The sequence below is a fragment of the Triplophysa dalaica genome, chromosome 5 (assembly GCF_015846415.1).
Source record: "Triplophysa dalaica isolate WHDGS20190420 chromosome 5, ASM1584641v1, whole genome shotgun sequence".
NCBI classification, from domain to species: Eukaryota; Metazoa; Chordata; class Actinopteri; order Cypriniformes; family Nemacheilidae; genus Triplophysa; species Triplophysa dalaica.
The window spans coordinates 19,002,468-19,026,819 of record NC_079546.1 but is presented as its reverse complement, the minus strand read 5'-3'; the positions used below and the strand labels follow the sequence as shown (position 1 = coordinate 19,026,819).

General features: G+C 42.5%; 1 non-coding gene across 1 annotated transcript; it reads left to right on the top strand.

Moving 5' to 3' along the window:
• Positions 1 to 22,930: 22,930 nt before the first annotated feature.
• Positions 22,931 to 23,003, top strand: trnac-aca (transfer RNA cysteine (anticodon ACA)). The gene has a single exon. It is a non-coding gene; the product is annotated as a tRNA-Cys (tRNA).
• Positions 23,004 to 24,352: the final 1,349 nt, after the last annotated feature.

Here is a 24,352-nt window from a genome sequence, read left to right as displayed (position 1 = left end):
AAAAGGGCAATCTGGACAAAACCTTACTGTCTAACTACAGACCAATAACAGATCTTCCTTTTATAGGCAAGATCATAGAAAAGGTTGTCTTCAATCAGCTGACCAAATTCTTGAACTCAAATGGCTACCTGGACAATTACCAGTCTGGTTTCCGTCAGCATCATAGCACAGAGAAAGTGCTCATAAAGATAATTAATGATATTCGATTGAATTCTGATTCAGGCAAAATATCAGTTCTGGTTTTACTAGCTCTCAGTGCTGCTTTTGACACGGTAGATCACACCAAACTCCTAAATAGGCTGGAAAGCTGGGTAGGGCTTTCTGGATTGGTACTTAAATGGTTTGGGTCATACCTTCAAGGGAGAGGTTACTATGTGAATATAGGAAACCATAAATCTGACTGGACACCCATGACTTGTGGTGTTCCACAGGGCTCAATTCTTGCTCCGCTCCTCTTCAATTTGTATATGCTCCCACTTGGCCAAATAATGAAAAAGTACCAAGTTGCCTACCACAGCTATGCACACGACACTCAGATCTACTTAGCCCTCTCACCCAATGACTACAGGCCTATTGACTCTCTTTGCCAATGCATTGATGAAATTAACAGCTGGATGTGTCAAAACTTCCTTCAGTTAAATAAAAACAAAACTAAAGTCATTGTTTTTGGCAACAAGGATGAAACTAAAAGGTAAACGCAAACCTTGACTTAAGAGGTCTAAAGACACAAAGCAAGGTAAAAAATATTGGGGTCATTTCAGAGTCTGACCTTAGTTTCAGCAGTCATGTCAAAGCAATAAGTAAATCAGCCTACTACCATCTCAGAAACATAGCCAGAATCAGATGTTTTGTCTCAAGCCAAGATTTAGAGAAAGCTTTCATCACCAGCAGGGTGGATTACTGTAATTAATTCCTTACAGGTCTTCCCAAAAAGACCATCAGACAGCTGCAGCTCATACAGAACGCTGCTGCCAGGATTCTGACCAGAACTAAAAAATCTGAGCATATCACTCCAATCCTCAGGTCCTTACACTGGTTACCAGTTACTTCTAGAATCAACTTCAAAGTATTATTAATTGTCTATAAATCGCTTAATGGTCTAGGACCTAAATACATCTCAGATATGCTCATTGAATATAAACCAATCAGATTTCTCAGATCATCAGGATCAAGTCAGTTAGAGATAACAAGGGTTCACTCAAAACAGGGCGAGTCAGCATTTAGTCATTACGCCACCCGTAGCTGGAATCTGCTCTCAGAAGACATCATACATTCACCAACAGTAGCTACTTTTAAATCCAGATTAAAAACACACTTGTTTAGCTGTGCATTCACAACCTGAGCACTGTGCTGCTTTACATCACCTGCACTTCTATTTCTAATTTATTTTTATTTGCTCTTATTCTTTTTATATATACAGTCACATTTTTTTTATTTTTTTTAACACTTATTTCTTTCTGTCAATCATTTTATGTAAAGCACTTTGAATTGCCCTTGTGTATGAAATGTGCTATATAAATAAACTTGCCTTGCCTTGCCTTGCCTATCAATGTTATGAGCGTTTTGTCTCATCTCAGGGCTGGTGAGAGCTGCTGATGTGACAGCTTGATGTTCCAAGTAACGAAACAGCATATCTAAAGTGCTATTCCATCGGGTGGTAATGTCCATGATTAATTTTTGTGGTGGTAGTTGTAGCAGATTCTGCTTGGACAAGAATAACTTGGCAGCCGTTGAACTCCAGTGAATAAAAGCAGTTACTCGTCTCACTTGCCCAAGCCTACGGCGACACACGCAACACTGAGGCCAGCCCCGGTAGCAAGGTTTAAAGTGTGTATAAAGCACTTGCTGTGCGGCTCCAGTTCTGCCTCGGGCACAGCCACTTCCATATTACGAGCATTATAAGTCACAATTGCGATGCCATTGTTTGTTTTTAAAAATCTCCGAGTCTATGACATGGCTTATAAAACTTCAACTATGTTTGCTTGCCCCTGTATGGGACTCAAAAAGTGGGCGAGTCTTCATTACAAACTTTACCATTCACTGTTGATTATGTGGGCTGTAATTGTGATATTATTATTTTGAAATCAAAACGTCTATGATTGTATGGATTAGTCCGACAAAAATTGCTGCACACTTAATGTGTTTTTTAATTGCATTTAATTTCATTATATTGATAAGTTAATTCGTTTCAAAGTATGTAAAAGTATTAAAAGTATTTAAAAGTACAAAAAGTTTTTAAACTTATGATACATGCATGGTTAATTGTAAAGAAAGTCATTATGATCTCTGACTTTTCTGCATTTCTCACCAAGTTAAAGTTTTAAACTATTTTGCTTCACATGTAAAGTCCTTTTCAGCTATTGAGTGTCAGTAATGCACATTTTCATTAAAGGGCCTTTCTGTGTGTATTAAAGGATGACGACAGACCTCTGACACATGCGAATCTAAACCTGACACACTGTTTTCTCTAGGTTCAGTACAGTTTTAACCTGGGCTGGGTTCAACCCGGACAAAACGTTGCAAAACGTTTTTTAAATGGAAACAGTGGTGTGATTGAACACCCTGTTGTGATGAAGCAATCGTTGAACTATGGCAGCTGAGAAGGACATTATGTGCGTTCGTTTTGAAGAATTTGCTAAGCCTGATGAAATCGTTTAATAATTGTTTAATACTGCAAAATATGCTTGATGTTACAGTCACTGCCCTTGCCGTCCAGAATAAAAGAAAACATTTAGGCTTGTCACTGCTGCTGATCATTGCTGTTGTGATTTGATATTATAATATTTACGATCATAGGATAATATAAAAGTTTATTAAAGTGACACTCCACAATACAATAGTAAAATATTTACGTTTGTATAGTGTTTCTATTATTCAATTAATCTGTGTCTAGCACACCTTCCTAAGGAAAGGATACGGACCAGAAGACATTGCAATTACTAAATTATATTTAAACAGCCTTAAGAAAGGTCCAGATCTATACTTCTGAGCTTATTCTGTGATTTAAATAAACATGTGCAAACAATATACTTTCTCTTGTGGATTTATTTTGATTAAACATTCACTTACCAAATTCCTGCTGTATATTGGATTAGCCAATTTTGTGTCAGCTTGTTTACAGAATTAAATGGATGTAGATACTTGTACTATAAATTACCCAGAATACTTTTTCACAGGTTCTCTGTGAGAAGTTGGTTCTTTCTTGGTACACCTAACCTTGGACACCCTGATACAATTGCTGTGCTCTATTTGGTTTTTGGTGAACCAAGAGAGCTTCAGGAGTGTTGCAGACCGGTTTTATATGTCAAAAGGAACCTGTGGAGAAGTGGGCGTGGCTCAGCACAGTCTGCGGGAAGAGAGATCGACAGATCCAGAGGCAGCAGATAGAGAGAGGCTGGGAAAATGTGTGTGTGTGTGTGTGCCGGAGCCAAGAGACGTTGCGTCCAAAGGGCTGACCAGAAGGAATCTACGATCCAGAAAGATTGTGTAGAAATTTGTATGTTGAAGCCGGAAGTGAATACCCGGAAGTACTTTTGAAATAAAGAGATTCTTACAGTTTTCCCCATGCCGACCCCGACTCCTTTCTTCCCTCCCATTATTTGAACCTGTTTACAGAACCCTTCGTTATATTTTCTCTGACATTTGCAAGGTCCTTTGTACACTTAGAAATAAATACATTCATTGGCTTAGAGAGCATGAGTTCCCAAACCTGGCAAATGGCTTTCTGGTCAAAACTTGCTTCCCTGGAGTCATTGGAGGAATACATGGTAGACACATTCCCATCCCAGCACCCACAGTCCATAGAAACAGTTACATAAACAGGAAAGGACATGCAAGTATTCAACTCCAAGCAGTGTGTACATCCAGGATGATGTTCCTGGATGTGTACACTGGTTGGCAGGGCTCTGTGCACGGAACTCCCCATTAAGTGGCCATCTCCAGGATGTAATGAAAAGGGACTATCACCTGCTTGGAGACTACGCATATCCGCTAAGCACATCTCTCATTACACCATACAAAGATAATGGGCCCTTATCTCTAAGGCAAATGAAAAATTAACACACTCCACAGCTCAACTACAGTTGTGTTTGAAAGGGCATTTGCGGAAATGGAGAAGTCTGAAGTACTTGCCCATGGAAGAACTTAAAAAAGTGCCAGTGGTTATAACAGCTGCATGTGTCCAACACATTTTCCTCTTGAGGGAGGAAGGCCACCAAATTGAGGATTGTTAGGTGGATGACAACAATGACAAAGACCTATATCTGGAGGCAATGCCATCTGTTGATTGGAGTTCATCAAATACACTTGAACCGGGTAAAGGGCTCTGGGAGCTGAAAGATAAGTGAAAGTCAGACGTGTTTTAAACACTGCCCTGACAGCTCATCTTTAGTCTTTTATCTGGCCATGCTTTTCTTAAAGGTCCCTGCCAAGAAAACATTTGTAAAATCACATAAAAGGCTATAAAGTATGTACACATTGTTTTACATTAAATGTTTACTACATTTTCTAGTCTTAATGCACAGATTGGTCCACCTGGTGTTTAAATTAAGGGGCCACATGTATTAAGATGCATTTAAAGTTACAGTTTATGAAAGAGCAATGTGTCCACCAAGTTCATACGTGTGGCCTATTCTTATAAACTGCAGGGGGACTTTTACTCTGTTTTTCTCTAAGTCATACAGGAAGTTACAACATGCAGTTTGTAGGAATGGGCCACGTCTATTAAGTTGGTGGACATCCACTTTCAGGGCAGAATTCCGCCTTCTGCGAGTTGATGCTAACATATATATGTCTAATAAAGTGTAATAAAGAAATAACGTGTTTTTTAAAGCACACAAACGCAGTCAAAGTTATAGTTTATGAATGAGCAATGTGTCCACCAAGTTCATACGTGTGGCCTATGATGTGGAAAAAGTTGATCTTACAGTTCAAAAATTGCTCAGACAAAGAAGGTCCAGGTGTCAAAGATTTGACTTTATTTGTTCAAGTGAAACAAAGTGAGATGTCCCAAGTCATTCTGAAAACATCTGAATTCCAACATCTAGTTATAGTGAAACTTCTCAGAGTTGTTTCCTTTCAAAACCAAGGTAAAATTCCCGCTATCTCTTATTTTTTGTTATCCAATTGTTCTTGTCTGCCAACATTATTTCTAGGCAACAAGGTTTGTATCTTATGGTGGAATTTTAACCTTAACTCAGTTTTTTTTAAATAACTTACTCTATAAAACATCGCTGGATTTTGTATTGCTGAAATATGTTGTGCTATACTTGATGAAAATCATTATGATATTTTTATGAAAACAATCATTGCATAAGTATGTTGATTCTATCGTTATTTGTATATACTCCTCTGGGTTAGTGTGATTTCAGAGTATTCTACTTACACAACTATGTTACAAACATTCCTATGAATACTTCTTCATAACCGGGGTGAATATAAGAGCCCCATAATATACATAATATGATAAAAATTATACTCAATATATTCCCCCCTTTGGGGCTTCATAAGAGTCCCACATCTGATTAAGACTAACATAAAGGAATAATTACTTTAAAATGAATATATCAGCGTCAATAAAATGAATCAATATCAATGATAATACTCATTATTTTATGTGTATGCGTATAATCTATAAAATATAAAAATCCATCTGACCCGGCTAGGTTATCTCGTAACACGGACAACTCCTGTTTGTAACCAATGACTTTATAAAAATGACTTCTACATTAGATTGCAAATAGTTGATCGTCACTGACCGAGTACACCACCATCTGATGGTGAGGAGCAGATCTAGTAATCCTCTTAACTGCCTGCATTATGCAAGGCCAAAAAGATTAGATTAGATTAGATTCAACTTTATTGTCATTACACATATACAGGTACAGTGTAACAAAATGTAGTTTAGGTCTAACCAGAAGTGCAATTAGCAAGTGCAGATATACAGTTTGAATAAATACAGAATACAATATTAGGAAAATAATTTACGATGGGCATGTACTATGAAAATGTGACAATCGGTATGTACTATGAACAATATATACAGAAGGCTATATACTGTGAACATTAATGTACAGGAGGTTATGAACAGATAACAATATAGACTATACAATAGTGCAAGTGACTTGAGTGTGCATTAGTTACAGACATTAGCTATTAAAGTTACAGTGCAGTAGATGAGTTAATGCGGTTATTAAAGGTACGGTGCAATACATGAGTAGATGCAGATATACAGTTACAGTGCAGTAGATGAGTTAATGCGGTTATTAAAGGTACGGTGCAATACATGAGTAGATGCAGATATACAGTTACAGTGCAGTAGATGAGTTAATTCAGTTATTAAAGTTACAGTGCAGTAGATGAGTTAATGTGGTTATTAAAGGTACGGTGCAATACATGAGTAGATGCAGATATACAGTCACAGTGCAGTAGATGAGTTAATGCAGTTATTGAAGTTATAGTGCAATAGATGAGTAGATGCAGTTAGTTATGCGATAGATGCAATAATGCAATAGATGAGTTACAGTGCAGTAGGTGAGTTAGTGCATTTATTAAAGTTACAGTGCAGTAGATGAGTTAATGCAGTTATGAAAGTAGTCCATTAGTGCAAATGAGCATTCAGTGTAATGTTCCTGGTGTGCAAGTGAGCAGTATAGAGTGCAAATGATGCGTGTAAACAGTCCGGTAGAGCAGATACATGAAGTACTGGTGTGTACAGTTCCGTCATGCATGGCAGCCCTGTAGTGCAATGTAAACATTGTAATAGCAGCATTAAGTTAAAGTTATGAGAGGTAATGAAATCAGTGGGGAGCAGAGTTCAATAATGAAACAGTTCTGGGAAAAAAGCTGTTTCCTAGTCTGCTGGTTCTTGCCCGGAGGCACCTGAAGCGCCTACCGGAAGGCAGGAGAGTAAACAGTCTATGAGCGGGGTGAGAGGAGTCCTTGAGAATGCTGCGAGCTCGACGCAGACAGCGTTTCTTCTGGATGTCCTCAATGGAAGGGAGTGTAGTTCCTGTGATGCGCTGGGCTGTTTTCACCACCCGCTGCAGTGCCTTGCGCTCAGCAACAGAACAGTTCCCGTACCAGACTGTGACACAGTTGGTCAGGATGCTCTCTATCGTGCAGCGATAGAAGTTCACCAGGATAGTTGAAGACAGTTGGTTCTTCTTCAGTGTCCTCAGAAAGAAGAGACGCTGGTGAGCCTTCTTGACCAGGCATGAGGTGTTGGTGGTCCAGGACAGGTCCTCCGAAATGTGGGTTCCCACATTTCCCAAACACAGTAATATCAGAATTGGAGCCAAAATGCAGATTATCAACATCAGTATGTTATGCAAATTAGGAAATATGTTGTCAATCCAGTTCCATATTGAATTATCTGAATCTACTTCATCCTTTGCTATCATGGTAGACAGCATTGAGATATTGTGTATTCCTTGTTCGATGAGATGTCCATCCGCGTCTTTGTCTTTTATGTATGTGCAACGAGTCTCTCCAACCGTAGCGCAAACACCTCCTTGTGCTGCAGTAAATTGATCCAGTACCAAACGATTCTGAAGAGCAGTAAAACGTAATCCTTATAGTTTTTCTTTGATTTCTTCCAACATGAGTTTCGTTGTGTTGATAAATGAAGAGAACTCATATCTAGTGATCTCTACGCCAGTCATCAGTGATTCTACTCCCAGTGCTGGAGCAAAAGCAACCGCAAGTTTTTCTGCAATTGTCTATATATATAATGATTTTCTGGCACTGGGCTGTCCTGTAGGAAGTTGAATAATCCTCTTCTCACACGCCGTTGACTGTCCATCGATCGATGAGGGAAGATAATAGCTCCTCCATGTAGCTGGACTAAAGCAAACAGTCCTGTCCAGTTCTTTGGTAATAATAAATAAAGTTGATAGCCACACAGCCAGTAGTATCCCTCAACGACTCCCGTTCCTTCGTGATCAGGAACATGCACAGTTGAGCACGATGGGCATTTACTTGTCTTCTTTCGGAAATAAGAATGTACTGGTAGGTAACAACTGGCTGTGGTACTTCATGAGTAATGCTGACAGTCGTAGATGGAGGATTTAGGTAGTCTGCATAACAAAGACAGGCCATACAACTTTGTCGCGATGAATCATTAAAGGGTTTATACATTTCTGTACATTTTCACTCTGGTGTTGTTCCCAAAAAATGATGTCCTGACTTTCTTTCATTATAGACAAGATTGCTAGGTACATGTTTAACAGTTGCTATCTGAGCAAAGAGTCTGTTAGGAAGAGTGTGTGGAATCCAAGTATCATGCATAATAGTCTTCTCATTTGGGATATCTTTAGTCTATCAGCTAATATCGCATCTATGGATTCCCGCAATTTAACATCAAGGTCCTTTTTTAGTCCAGCAGCTGCTACCGCAGATTTGGCTGCTTCAAATATGTTGTTGGGATTCTGATGTGGCCACCAGTCTCCTCCGGTAGTGCTGTGAGGAACGTGAGCACAAACATAACAGTGTCTGGCAGCATACATTCTAATGGTATGATTTGTCAATCTCCTGAACATGTTAATAGCATAAGGATGAGGGGGATTGGGGTGATCCATCCATGAGTCAGAGAGTTCACTCTTCTTTCTGTTGACACTCTGTCTTTTCTGTCGGTGCTTTGATTCAGACTCTGGAACTAGTAGACCCCGGAAGAAATGTCCAGATGATGTATGATTTACTTCAAAGTCCACCAGTCCCAAGGTAGTGTTCAAGAAGTCCGTGTCATTTGAATCCATATCCATGTCGTTTCTCATAAGGATTGGTATTATGATTACACATGTTAAAATGATCAGCATAGAAGCAATGTCTCACTCTCCACACAGTCCCCGAAGCCTCCTGGGATGCCATGGATGTCTTCTACCTTCCATTATGATAGTTGCTAAAGTTCAATTCAACTTGTATCCTTCCGTGTGATAATTAAAAACCATCCACTGACCGGGTCTTAATCTGGATCCCGCCTTAAATCGAGTATGACAATTATGAGGTTTTAATTTCAAATCCCCTGTATGTAGGGTAATTGAGGGCCAAAGCAAATATTGTTTAAAGTTAAAGTCCAACTTGGTCTTCTCTCAGTCCATGTGTCATCTTGTGTTGAAGTGAATCCTACAGCCAGTATAGCACTATCAAGTGTTAGCTATCTCAAAGTTTCTATCTGTAGCTCTGGTTGTCTTTGTCCTGAAATGCAGATACATAACCGGAGATCACCAAGTCATAATAACACTGTCTCTCAGTACATTCATCTCTACATGCCGACTGAATTTCTTACGGCCAGAACCGCTGGATCCTGTTCCAGTATTTGCCGTGCTGCTGGTCCTAGTTGTCGCCTGGCATACTATGGTTGTGAATGTTGTAGCACTATTCTCTCATTCCAGTGTTGGTGTCGGTTTCGTGAATACTCTTCTTCCTGCAGCGGAAGACATCGTTTCCATGGTATCCTAATCTCCTGTCATTCTATGAACTTTAGCACGGACGCCACCTTGCTAAGAATCTGTAAACTTGCTCTGGAACACCCCCTGGTCTTGGCCTGTATATGGTGGTGATAGTAGCAAGAAAGAAAGTAAGAAAGAAAGAAAGAAAGACAGAAAACACATAATGCATATCCCTTTCATTGACATCATTTGGGACCTTTGTATGGGCAAACTAAAAGAAAGGGAAGGGGTTTTTGCCAAAAACATAAAATAAAATATCAGTTATCTTTCTGCCTATTTATGCCTAAAAGTATAAAACTACACTACACACCCCAAAAGGAAATACAATTCTAGACTTTCTCCCTTTCTTATGAAAACCGAGTTATAATAGTTAAATAAAAGTGGCACCCCCCTATTCTGGTTTGGTTGTTTGGCAAGCTAAGGTGTCTAATATTCTTCACATTTGTCCATTGCTGTGATCATGGTTAACATAAATGCCTCAGAGTCATGCTGCACATGTAACTCTGTTTGCAGTGACATTTGTTGAGCTGTGGCCTTAACCAACAAAGATCTTAGTGTAGGGAGAACACAACAGGATAATATTGCAGAGATTATTAACACAATAACAATCGTTATTCCCACTTTAGTTAGCCATTCTCCCCAGAAACCAAACATTGACTTAAACCATGTCCCCAATGCCCTCTTCCTGCATTAGCTGTTATTTAATCTCTAAGGTTTTTCAATTTCTCCATAGCATGAGTAACAGACCCATCAGGGGCAGTATTATTAGGAATGTAAGTACAGCAATCTTCTCCAGACATTGCACAGACTCCTCCTTTTTCAGCTAACAACTAATTCAGAGCTTGTCTGTTTTGCCAGGCCATTTTACTTGTTGGGGCTAGTGCATCATTTGTGTAGTTAATAAACCTCTGCTGGTTGTAATACACATAATTTCTTATTTGGGATAATCCATACAAGAATAGATTCAAATCCGGATTTAACTTCATCTCTTGCTTTAAACTGGTGTGGGATATGTGGGTCACTTTGGTAGGCCCTTTTCATTATTTTATGTTTTGGTTCCCTTTTAACATTCTCATTCGGATCCCATGTGATCATAGTGACATCTTGTTTTAGCTTCACTCTTGCACATAAACCTCTCCAGTGTTTTGGTAGTGTTGGTCTTAGTTTGCTTTCTCCACATACCCAAAAGTAATCAGCTATAGCATTAACCTGAGTTTCATAAGATTCAATCAAGGGCCATTCTATTGTCATTTTTGGGCAATCTTCCCATCCTATCACTGTAAAATTATCTGTGAGTGTAGCAGAAGCAAAGTTATTATCCCAATGCCTTTTAACCCACTCATGACTTCTGTAATCATATGGGTTTGACACAACAGTAAGTTTGCTCAATGGTGACGGGGTGCAAAACACACAACTGTCCATGTATGATTGATCTACTGTGAAATGTGCTCACCTGTACCACTCATTTTGAATAGCAATGTCCCAAAGTCCCTCATATTGGGGCAGTTCATAACATGTTGAAATCTGAGGGTGTGCACTCAAGTGTTGACAAGTCGATTGTTGGGAACTCTTCTGCCAGTAGTTGTTCGACGGATAATTATGGGCTGGGAAGCTCTGGGTCTGTGGTATGGTCTGCACCAGGCTCATCAAGAGCAGTACGGTCCTGCATCTTCCTTCAGACTTGGGCCCGGCCGTGGTTCACCGGGGGCTGTTGGGGTTGAGGTGATGTCTGGTTCTAGTCTATGGCAGCTATCTCGAGCAGCACTATGTTCCCCATGTATGTCAGGATCGTATACAGTCCTGATAACATGTTCTTCTATGCAAGCAAGGTCTGTAATTCGGGGCTCTGGTTGTATCATAACTATGGGTGCCATTATAGCAGCTTGGCACCCTGAGGCTTTTCTAGCCTCTGCATCTGCAGCATTATTTCCTTGTATTACAAAGTCATTTCCCTTTTTATGCGCTTGGCACTTAATGATACCCTGCAGTTTAGGTTGCATCATAGCCAAGATTAACTGTACAATCTGATTGGCATGCTGTATTGGGGTACCATCACTTTTTCTTAACCCTCTTTGTTTCCAAACTGCTCCATAAAGATGACAAACTCCATGCGCATATGCGTAGTCTGTATAAATATTTACAATTTGCCCCTTTGCCATCTGGCAAACTGTGGTCAAAGCTTTCAAATCAGTCAAATGTGCTGAACAAGGCTGTTCACAGTGCTGAGAAATTACAGGAATTAATTCATTTCCTTCTCGTTTAACCACAGCAAATCCAGCATGATTTCCTAAATGGTCTCTGAAGCAAGAGCCATCTACGAAATAATAAGCCACTGCATTTAGTATGGGCGTAGACTCTAAGTCTGGTCTAAGACGGGTAAAAGCTAGTGATTCAGAAACACAATCATACGGTGTGCATTCATTGTCCAGAGGTATGTAATTTGCTGGATTTACAGTAGCATAATGTTTAATGTTACATCAGGATATGTTAAAAGCGTTGAATATGCCAAGCTTCTGGCCTGTGTTAAAACAAATCTGCCTTGTTCCAACATTTACACCACCTTGTGATGTGCATATATAATCACAGGGTATCCCATAGTCAAAGTAGAAGCCTTCTCATAAGCATAATATACAGCTGCGAGTCCTTGATAGCAAGGGGATACCCCTGTGCTACACTGTCCAATTTTGTACTGTAAAAAGCAATGGGTTGTTTTCCCCTTCCCTTACAAGTTTCCTGCATCAATACTGCAGAGGCATATCCCTCTTTTCTGTTGGCAACGTACAGGTGAAAGGGTTTCATATAGTCAGGACTGGTCAGAGCTGGAGCACTTTGCAGTTCTCTTTTAATGAATTCAAATGTTATTGTTGCATCAGTATTCCATGTGAGTGTGGTTCTTAAATTTTGCTGCCCTGCCTGTTTCATCAAGGCTCTAAGTGGGGCAGTTTTGATTGCATAATCCTCTATCCAATCTGAGCTGAATCCAGTCATGCCCAGGAATGTCATGATATTACCAACAGTCTGTGGGAGCGGCACTTTGCTAATTCCTTCTAATTGGCTTTGTGATATTGCTTTGGTTTTGTATGCAATCAGTCTTCCCAAGTACTCTACTTGGGGAGGCAATACTGTAACTTTGCCTTTGAGGCTTTATGTCCTCCTTCTCCTAATATAGTCAGAATTTTAATGGAATCTCAATGGCATTGCTCAAGCGTAGGGGCACAAATCAGTAAATCATCCACATACTGGAGAAGTGTGCTGTCCAGTACCTGATCTTCCAGATCAGCTTTTAACAGCTGATTGAATATATGAGGGCTATGGCAGAACCATTGAGGGACCCTGATATAGGATATTTGCTTCCCCTCATAAGTAAAAGCAAACAAATGTCTGATGCTTTCTGCCAATGGAATGCTGAAAAAGGCAGAGCAAGGATCAATCTGGAACACCCCCTGGTCTTGGCCTGTATATGGTGGTGATAGTAGCAAGAAAGAAAGTAAGAAAGAAAGAAAGAAAGAAAGAAAGAAAACACATAATGCATATCCCTTTCATTGACATCATTTGGACCTTTGTATGGGCAAACTAAAAGAAAGGGAAGGGGTTTTTGCCAAAAACATAAAATAAAATATCAGTTATCTTTCTGCCTATTTATGCCTAAAAGTATAAAACTACACTACACACCCCAAAAGGAAATACAATTTCCTTTGTAAGCAGGGTGTGAGGATTCGGAACGTCTGCTGGCCAATCTTCTACTATTTCATTGATTGCCCTCAAATCATGTACCCAGCGCCAATTAGCTTTATCTGCTTTGGTAACTGTCAATATAGGAGTGTTATAAGGACTGGATGTCTTAAACAGCACTCCTGCTGTGGTTAGTCCTTATATAGCAGAGGTCCCCAACCCCTGGGTCGCGGCCAAGTACCGGGCCGTGAAAGAGCCGTTGCCGGGTCGCAAGAATGTGCAAAAAAATCATGTACACCACTGTATATTTTAATTATGCCTTGGCCCTTTAAGAGCGACCGTCACATGTACAAAGAGGGCGTTTTTTAAGCAAAGATTACGCTTTACATGTTCTGCCAGAATTAAAATGAGAGCCAAACAAACATCGCTCGAGGGATTCTTTAGTGGAGGAGGTAAGAAAAGACCAAGTGATGGTGATTCAGAGACCGCTAACGTTACTTACGAGAAAAAGGGGAAAAAGAAAGCCTTGGTCATACTTGGTGGCGGTTCTTATCGCTAAAGCTTAAAAGCCTTTCACTTTTGGGATGGAATTGATTTTGCCAGCTGCCAAAGACATTTGTCGTGAGATGTTTGGCGAAACTGCAGCTAACAAAATAGGCCAGATTCCTCTTTCAGTTACCATTGTCACAATGAGAATTGATGACATCGTACATGACATCGAAGATCAATTGTTAGAAAGGATTAACGAGTCACCGTGGTATGCACTGCAAGTCGACGAATCGACCGATGTTGACAACAAGGCAATACTACTTGTTTTTGTGCGATATATATTTCAAGACGATGTGCACAAAGTCATATTGTTTGTGCGCTCTTTGCCAACCAACACAACTGGAGAAGAAATGTTCAAGTCTTTGAATGACTACATATCGGGGAAACTTGACTGGTCATTTTGCGTTGGAATATCCACAAGACGGAGCTGCCTGTATGACTGGCCGACTGTCCGGCCTCACTACCCGGGTTAAAGAAGTTGCTTCTGAAAGTGAACCTACACACTGTGTCATTCATCGGGAAATGCCGGCTAGCCTTAAAATGTTACCAGAACTACACTCTGTGCTGAACGACGTTGTTAAAATAATTAACCACATCAAAGCAAATGCCCTCAACTCCCGTCTTTTCGAACAGCTTTGCGAAGAAATGGAAGCAGAACACAAATGCCTTCTGTTAAACACGGAAGTCAGGTGGCTTTCTAGGGGGAGATCTTTGGCGCGAGTTTACGAGTTAATAGAGCCTATCCAGATATTTCTTTCAAAAAGAAAGTCCCCTCTGGCAGCAAACTTTAGTGACGATGAATGGATTGGTAAACTTGCATACCTGTGTGACATCTTCAACCTGTTAAAAGAACTCAATATGTCCCTTCAGGGTAAAATGACAACAGTGTTTAAGTTGGCAGATAAAGTATCTTCATTCAAAGTTAAACTGCATATTTGGGGACAGCGTGTGCCAAGGGGTACATTTGACATGTTTCCAACATTATCTGGACATTTAGGAAAGAAGACACCTCATCCATCTCTCTCCCAGCTGATCTGTAACCACATAGCTTCACTGTCAGTAGAGTTTGAACATTACTTTCCGTGCTCGAGCGATCCAAGAATCGGAAAAGAATGGGTCTTGATCCTTTTGCAAATATGCCCTGATGAAGCATCCACGACCAGCACATTGAAATCGCAAATGATGGGGGAGTAAAGAACATTTTTCAGACATCCTCCCTTGCCCTAAGCAGAATATCCAGCCATAGCTGTGAAGGCTCTGAAATGTTTACTCCCTTTCGCAAGTTCATACCTTTGCGAAGCAGGGTTTTCTGTACTGACAACAACAAAAACAAAGTCACGAAGCAGGCTGGACATTTGCAACACACTTCGCGTCTTACTGTCACCCATCCCTCCTCGTTTGGACAGTATTATTGAGGGGAAACAAGCCCAAGGCTCCCATTAATTGAGTTATGGTGAGTTTGTAAATGGCTTTGTGTGTACCGTTAGTTTTAGAAGTCTGACGAATGGATGTAAATAAAATTGACTCTGTAATGTTTTATTAAGTTGTATGAAGTTGGAATGACGTCGAAGTTTGACGATTTAATGGAAATTTAATTGACTTTGTAATGTTTTATTTTTATTTAGTTCTTGTATGAAGTTGCAATGAGGCGAAGTTTGACTATTTAATGGAAATTAAATTGACTTTGATGTTTACTTTTTACGCAGTTGGCATGAATGTGCAGTTTGATGATTTAATGGAAATTAAATGTTACATAAATGAATAAATAAAAAAGTACGTAATGAGTTATTTATTCACAGTAATAGATAATTACTTTCATTGTATTTCCCTGTATCCCCACTGGCCGGTCCATGTAAATATTTTTAAAACAAAACCGGTCCATGGTTTAAAAAAGGTTGGAGACCGCTGTTCTATAGTACCCCTGATGCCATTTATTGCTTAATGTTTTGATGGTTATTGGTACTTGTGTGGCAATTAAGTCCCTGGTTTTGTCTTATTGAATATAGGGGAAGCAGATTTTATCAGCCCAACATCTGTGGTTATTGACTTCCACCTCTGTAGGAGTTCCCTGCATAATTGTTGCTCATGCAATCTTCATAATATGTTTATCTGCCAAGATAAAGATTAAGGGGTTGTCTGTGCTTTTCCTTTTGTGGCGAGTCACCCCATTGCGCAATCAGCGTCGCCAGGGAATAAAAGCCAGTAGGACAGAAGACACGGTGAGCTACGACTCCAAGACAAACCTGAATTGAATACTGTGTCTTATGTCCCGCAGGTTTGGACGAGTGACGACCGGCAGCACACTGTGCACGATTCACACAGGAGACACACACACGGTGGACGGACACGCACCTTGACAGGGAGATCACGGAACGCGGAAGGATATTTCCAGAGACACTCCTACGCCAGGCATCCATCCACCCATCAGACGGCGCACAGAGCACGTTCTTCACTGAACCACTGCGAGACACGATTGCGGCCCGGATTCCTCTCCAGGAGGCTCGGTCGGTGGCCCACCACTTCCTCACTAAATTCACGGACCAGGATGATGTGTAGGCATACCTCCACACCTTCAAAGTCATTGCCATTAGGGAGGCCTGGGATAAGTCCGAGTGGGTAAAAATCCTTGCCCCCTTTCTGACGGGAGAAGCACAACGGGCCTATTACGCTCTCCCCGCGGCTGTAACGGAGGACTATGGCGTATTAAAGGCAGAGATCCTCGCCAGAATGGGACTGTCAGCCGTCAGTGCAGCGCAACTTTTTTTCAAGTGGACCTATGATGAGACCACTCCGGTACGAGCCCAGGCAGCGCAACTATCACGCCTGGGACATCTATGGCTTCTTTCAGACGGACCCTCCGCATCCCAAGTGGCAGATAGGGTGCTCCTACAGGCACAACCGTGCCGGTGACGTACTACGGTCAGCATGAGGGGTCCTACCACGCTGAGAGAACTGATACAGGCAGTGGAATCGGCGCCCCGTCCTTGCGACCAACGGAGGCCACCTCCCGACCAGGTAACAGACCTGCGGCCCCCTCACCCATGGATGAACCCATGCCCACGGAGCCGGAACCAGAGGCTCCCCGAGGCTGGATGGCCGGTTGTGCGATACATAGACAAGCACCACCGGGGAATTCCCCGCCCGTCACGTCACCGTGACCGCTACCCAGGAGTCCTGGCCTCTGGATGTAGGGATTGTGGAGGATCTACCCGCCCCCGTGCTGCTCGGTTGGGATTGGCCAGGGCTTGATCAACTCCTGGCAACTTCGCTACGGCAAACCTGCCGAGGGGGCCACCCCCAGAGACACCACCCTCGGAGGACCCAGAGATCCCGCCAGGCCTGGATGGCCACCGGAAGTGAACCAGAGGGTGAGTGTCGCAATCCCAACCTCTTCTCTAACCTTTTCCAACAGATCACCGGGGTGGTCGTTTGGAAAAGAACAATGCGAAGATGAGCGCTTGTGAAACTGCTGGACCCAGGAGACGGAGTGGGCTTTCCGCTTTCCAGGCATTAAAGGTAGCCCTAACATCATCCCCGGTGTTGTATGCCCCCGACTATGGCTGCCCCTTTACACTCCAGACCGACGCCTCAGATACGGGAATAAGTGCGGTGTTGTGCAGGACTCGGTGAGGAACATCCCATTGTATACATCAGTAGAAGGCTCACCCCCGCCGAGTCTCGATATGCAATGGTGGAGAAGTAGGCCCTAGCCATAAAGTGGGCAGTCCTGGAGCTCCGATATTACCTCCTCGGGAGGAGCTTTACCCTCATTACGGATCACGCCCCCTTGCAGGAGTTCCCCCTCACCGTGGCACACAGGGCTGGGGCCTCCCACGGCAACGCCAACGGTCTGTCGAGACTCTAATCAGGTTGAACATCCCAGTCAGGTACATTCCCCAAGTCGTTATTGGAATTAGCTGCGTTTGTCCGGATCCTACTGTCTCTGTGAACTTGCCAGACATGGTGAGGTGAGAGGCATGACCTGAAATTATACATGTATAAGTTGCTCCAGTGTCTATCATCATTGGTGTGTTCTTGCCTTCAATATTGACCTGCAGCATTGGTTCTGTATCAACATCTTCAGTGATCATTGGGTGCTGTCCCCTCCCCGTAGGATCTTCTTGGCAGCCCTATTATCCGACATCTGGACCTCCACATGGGTTGACTGGTCCCTGTTGCTGTTGACCTTGTTCTGGTTGATTTTGGTGGTCCTGCCAGTGAGGTCCCTGTTGATTCTGATCTTGCCATGGGGGTTGCTGTTGCCCCTTTTGCCATGGGGGTCGCTGTGGCCCCTGACTTTGCCATGGGGGTCGTTGTTGTTGGCCTGCTTGACATCGGGAACCTTGTTGCTGGTTTGTAGTCCAAGGGTTGGTTGGACATTCTCTTCTGTTGTGTCCCAGTTGCCCACATCCCCAGCATGTGTTCCTTCCTTTATTTTGTCTTCCTTGCTCTCCTTCCACAGGCCTTGGGCCAAATCTGTTGTTCAGGTTTTACATAGATGACAATAAGCGCTGGCTGTCACAGTTTGTTGCACAGTGGCTCCTGCACCCGGCTGCTGTATCATAGGAGCTGGGACATTTACTGGAGCCATCATTGCTGCATGATCTTTTTCTTTGTCTTTGTCTTTGACCACGGCTTGTGTCTTTTTCTTTTCTTGCCAGTTCTTCGAGGTGTAGCTGTACCAGTTTTCTTTGAAGTTATTTTTCTTGGTTCTTCAGCTTTAGTTCATTTCCTTTATATTGGACGACTGAAAGGGTCACATGATCACAGAACTCTTTATGTGACTTGGAGTTCAGACCCACTATATCTTCTAGTTTGGTCTTCACTTGCGGAGGCATCGCATCAACAACAGCATTTCTGAACAGTGTTGTGATCAACAAGTCTTCATCAGGATCTCTTTCAAGTTCTTGCTTTCACTTTCTTAGTTGTTTTTGTATATAGGAGGCAGGGTTATCTTCCTCTCCCATCTGTTCTCCCTTGAGTGCTCGGGATCAATGAGGTTGTGAAATTCATCTCTTAACCCCTGCCATATCCGTCTTCCATATCTGTCGAATGGGTGTCCATCATGATCTAGGGCGTCCACCTGGATGTCTGCTGCTCTTAAAAGATCATTCAGCTTGGAGCTTCCCACACATTTGGCAAGGAGTGCTTTGATATCCCCTAATGCCAATAGCTTTCCTGTTGTCTCTTCCTCCACCAGTCTGATCCAATTGCCTGCCCCTTCATCTACGTTTGGTAGGCGCACAACTAGTCCATCCAGATCTTGAGATGCCCATGGCACATATTGTGCTTGAGCCCCTTTTAATAAAATGGGGCACTGCTTTTCTTCATTGGTGTCATGAGATTTCGGTAATGCCCCTTCAGGAAGGAATGTGGTACTTGCAGAACTTCTCAGTCTTCCTTCTGGCATTCGGGCCCAGGGCATTTTCCAGTGTTCGAGGTCTGCATCCTGGAGATAGAGACTCCCTTTGACCAGCTTTCGCTCCCCTTCCCTTGTAGGCTTCTTGAAGATACTCTCAATGAGCCGCTTTTGTTTATTGTTGGATGTCGTGTCTTTTCTTGACTGCTGGCTTTAGTGGCAACGTCTTCTTCATATTCTCCTTCTGAGCTGTTGCCTGAAACTTGACTTAAAGCATTTGCAGAATCTGTATGTATTTGTCTTAGATCTTCTGCTGTACTTTCGTAGGCCTCCTCATGTCTCTGTGTTATTTCACCAAGTGCTTTTTTCAGATATTTATAGGGACAAGGACAAAATGCAGCTCTGTCTCCCTCATCCTCTAATGCAGCGGTTCTCAACCCTGGTCCTCGCGCCCTCCCATTCTGCATCTTTTTTTGTATCTCTCTTGTTTAAAACACCTGATTTAATCTCTAGCTCATCAGAAGAGAGCTCAATGAATGAACCGCGTTCCGATTGACGTGTTCCCTGAACTGTGTCTATTGCTCTCTAATCCCTGCACACAGAAAATCGGCTGACGTTGATTTAAGAATACGAATTTGCGCAACCCTACTGCCTGCAGCATCTTCACCCAGACAAAACCTACTACGGAAGGTTTAAGGGTTATTTAACCATAATCTTGAGATTTGCGCAACATTATGCCCATTTCAAACTGGAATTATGGCAGAATATCTAGTGATGCTTACTTCGCAGGGCTCTTTCGGGTTTATTGAACAAACCTTCGAAGCGGTAGGAGAAGCATACAAAATATGCAGAGCGGGGGGGCACGAGGACCAGGATTGAGAACCGCTGCTCTAATGGATTTCTTGTATAGACTGGGGATTTCTGGCTGGCCCTGTTATCCTTACTTTTTTCTGCTTTCTTTCTCTTAATCTCAGTTGTATCTGTATCTATTTCTACCAGTCCGTCTATGGTGACATCTCCTGATAGTGCTACCACTGGCATTTGTGTTGATGTATATATCTTTTCTTACTTTCAGCTGGGGGTTCAAAGGGAGGTGGCTGAGTCATTTTCTCAAAGTTTTCTTCATTTCTTTCATCATCCTTTTTAGCACTTCTCTTATATTTTACATATTTTTCAGGAAATTAACTCCTTCATTTTTTAACAGGTTGAGCACCTTCTGTTCTAATTTTCACTTTTCTTCTCGTTGTTTGCTTCTGTCTTTTGGTTTATAGTTCTTTATTAATCCCTCCATTTCCTCACACACTGTTACATCAAAAGTACCACTTTCTGGGCATATTGTTCTTAAGTTTTTGGTTCTTGTGGCCCATTTTTTACATAATCGTTCGAGTCTTTGCATACCGGGTATCTGGACCCCAACAGATCTACAGGAGTGGACGACATAGTTAAACAATGCACAAATCAATATCGTTCTTCAATGTATTGTTTTTTTTTTAAATATAGAGATTTTAAATGTATTTCATTTGTTTATTTAAACATTGAGGTGGAAACCAAGATCTGGAGTTCTCTCGGGCTATTTCCATCACCATTTTTTTCACAGTTACTGCCACAAACTGTTGAGGAACCACTTCTCCAATTTCATTCCACGTACATAATATCTTACTTGTCCAGTTCAATGCCTTGCATGTTTAATATTTTACTACTCCTCTTTGAATTCCCTATATACTGAGCGATGTTATAAAAACATAGCATGCATCATACTATGTCCATAACTGAGTTTAGATATTAAAATGCAAACTGACCATCCTGTCAGAGCTATGCAAATGAGGCACCATGAGAAACAAAGGAACTTTCTCTGGCATACACACTTTCATGGCGTTGGCCCGAAGACCATCTGGGGGCAGGGCAGGTATGCATTTCAAACACCATCACCGATCCACTTCGGGTATATACCCTTTTGGAATTAGGAATTGGAAGGGAAAGAGAGAGGACGTGTACGACACTCAAACGGCTCTCCTCTGGGGAATCCGATTAGGCCATCTACCTTTGGACTCAGAACCCAAACTCATCGTTTCAACAGGACTGCATTCTGAAACCATTCAAGATTTTCATCCATGCGCATACGGATATTGGTCCAACAACGAGATTGCAAGTATCCGTCTCTAAATATAGAGTAGCTGCGTTAAGAGTGTGCCTCTTTGTTAAAGATGATTTTATTGGTTTTCAGACATGTTTTACCTGCCTAGCGGCCATGCCCTCTCACTCTCTCTCTCTCTCTCTCTCTCTCTATCTCATTATCACTCTCCCTCTCTCTATGTGCTCCCTATCACGTTTGTGTTTCATGTATTTGTTTTGTTTGTCGTCATTATGTTTACCATGTAGAGTAGAGTTTAATAAAAACCATAAAGGCATTTGTGATGGGTTCTCTGTGTTCACGCTCACAAACGGGTAACTTAAACTGTGTTTCGATCTATGCTACCTCTGCTCTTAATTCTTTTTGGTAAATTCACGTTACTTTTGGTCATGAGATAATGTTAGTGTATAAATCATCAATGCATTTGCTGGACGAATACATATAGGATTTTTATCACTATATTGCTTATCAGAATTGTAAAATATGTATGTGTAATGACGATAATTATATGTATTTTCCTTTGCGCTTAACTAATTCCTTGACTGAAATTGACGTTTTAAATAAGTCATTTCATGTATGTGATGTTGATAGATCTGGTGGAGAATCTTAATTTGGTGAGTTAAACTCATCCTTATTTTAAAATGCAGCTAATATCGCTACAAATGGATATTCTTGCTTGTGACCATGATTTGATACAATCTGAGAAAACATAGGAAATCGCTGTGCGCTAAAACTCTTTGGCAGCGTCTGTCGGACGCAGAGGCGCAACTCTGGTCTGACCGTTTTCATTTCAGTGACAGAATAGCCTGACATTTCAGTATGCAATGTTTTATGAAAATAAAAGTAACAACAACCACAGAAATGCACAACTTTTCATTTAGTCTGATTCATCAATTTCATATGAGGTGTGAAAGCACAATTAGTGCACCGTATAGGGAGCAGGACTTAGTTTAAATGACTGTAAGGTTAACTTTTTTTATGAAACAGGCAAAGGGACGGAAACTCCTTGGGATAATGAAGCCATACACAAAGCCCTTACCGTAAATCAGGGCTGTTCGATTACAACAGTCAATATTCTTATTTTGGTCAATATTCTTATTTTGAAGTAAAATCTACTGAACATACAAACAAAGTGTAACAATTGAAATGGATTCATCGCGAGCAAATTACTGACAAAGCTTCTCAAATGACGCCATTCCATGCCATTCCATGCCATTTATACCTGAACAGATTCTAAATTATCTTCCCAATTAAAACTGGGTTCATTACGAAATGCTCTTAACAGGCTGATCATTAATGCATTTTGTTTAATATATATAATTCTTGCAAAAATTAGAAACAGACCTCATGGTTTATAAATAAGCATCAAATCGAAGAGTGAAGTGTCAACAAGTTAGGAGTACAGGTCCCCTCTAACTGGGAATTGCGCTCCTGGCGTATTGCGCTCCTGACGTGAAAGTCGTACGTGTACCGACTGGACTCCTCCACAGTCAGGATGGCCGAGCGAGCTAAGGCGCGGCGTTCAGGTCGCAGTCTCCTCTGGAGGCGTGGGTTCGAATCGCACTTCTGACATTGCTTTGCACATGCTGGACACTCCAGGCTCGGCTTTACATGGAAACGGCCGTGCGCTAATTTATGTCAGACAGTGTAGAGTTCCAATCCACATCTGCCTTGAAGTTGCTAGTAAACCTCTGAAGGTCTTGATTTCCAGGCACGGGTTTGTTCCAGCGAGCGTGAGTTCTGTCAGCCCCAGGTCCTGTATGCCATCAGGGAGGGCCAGTGGCGGAACGGATAACGCGTCTGACTACAGATCAGAAGATTCTAGGTTCGACTCCTGGCTGGCTTGTTGCCCCTCTGCTCCTTTTTCGTGCCAAGAGGGCTTCCGCTGAGAAGGCCCAAAAATGGCTCAGACGATAGCCTTTGATAGCTCAGTTGGTAGGGTGGAGGATTGTAGCCATCTCAGTGGTCATCCTTAGGTTGCTTGTTCGAATCCGGCTCGAAGGAAGTGGCTTTTAGAGCCTTAGAGACCTTCAAAGGCCATTGTTTTCAAAGTCCCAAGAAAAACAGCCAGAGGGCATCCAAAACCGCATTCCCTGACCGGGAATCAACCCGGTCCGCGGCGGTGAGAGCGCAGAATCCTAGCCACTAGACCACCAGGGAGCACACACTAGTTAACGTTCCTGTGCTGGAGCAGCGGGTGCCGGCAAGATGTGTATCCTTTACAGAGCCAGTCTGTCAGTTCAAAAGACGGCTGGAACTCACGACCTTCAGATTATGAGACTGACACGCTGCCAAACTGCGCCAACGAGGCGTGCCACGATACGGATCATTTAACATCAACGGTCAAAAGCGAAAAGACTAGGCCTTTTGTTGATATAACAGGGAAGCTATCCATTTGGTTTCGGCCAAACGTTTGTGTTGGAAGGGAACTGCACATATAAACAGGCTGCATTGTGACCATGATGTGATACAATCTGAGAAAACATAGGAAATCGCTGTGCGCTAAAACTCTTTGGCAGTGGCGCAACTCTGGTCTGACCGTTTTCATTTCAGTGACAGAATAGCCTGACTTAGGCCATCAGATGTATTGAGTAACTTAAATGACGCGAAATGGACGTCACCTAATGGACGCTGCGAGCCAGCGCCCCCAGATTTTTCCCAGGTCTCGCGGCGGTCCCGAAATGAAGGGGAAGTTGCCCGAACACGATCTGCAGTGTCTTGGCGCGCCCACGCCGCTCGGGGTTAAAAAATGCCTGAAAAGCCCCCCACGGAAACAAGGTTAGGGGCAATACCAGGCGAAGCAACCAGAGGGCGACTGCACGTACGCCTGTAACCTACTTCGCGTGCGTCAATTAGGTGGCGAGTGGGCAGTCAGAATGAAGCCTAAACGTCCCCTTGTACCCTAGGGCCCGGCTCCGCACCTGGCGTACACGAATCACCTACGCATCTCCCTTGCCACCTATTGTGGGCGGGCATCCCAATGAGCACGCCTCCGTCCACAAAACGCCTATGCATCCCCCTTGCAGCCTAAACGTATCGGAGGCCCACCCGACGCCCCCCGAAGCCCCAAAGAACCCGAGTTTTGGGGTTCTCGCTGCCGGCCGCCGACTCCCGCTCCATATCAGTGCCGACTGGCTATATTCAAGCCTATATGCTCCGAGCGGCGGTGTGACGCACGCCAAAACACCCAAGAGC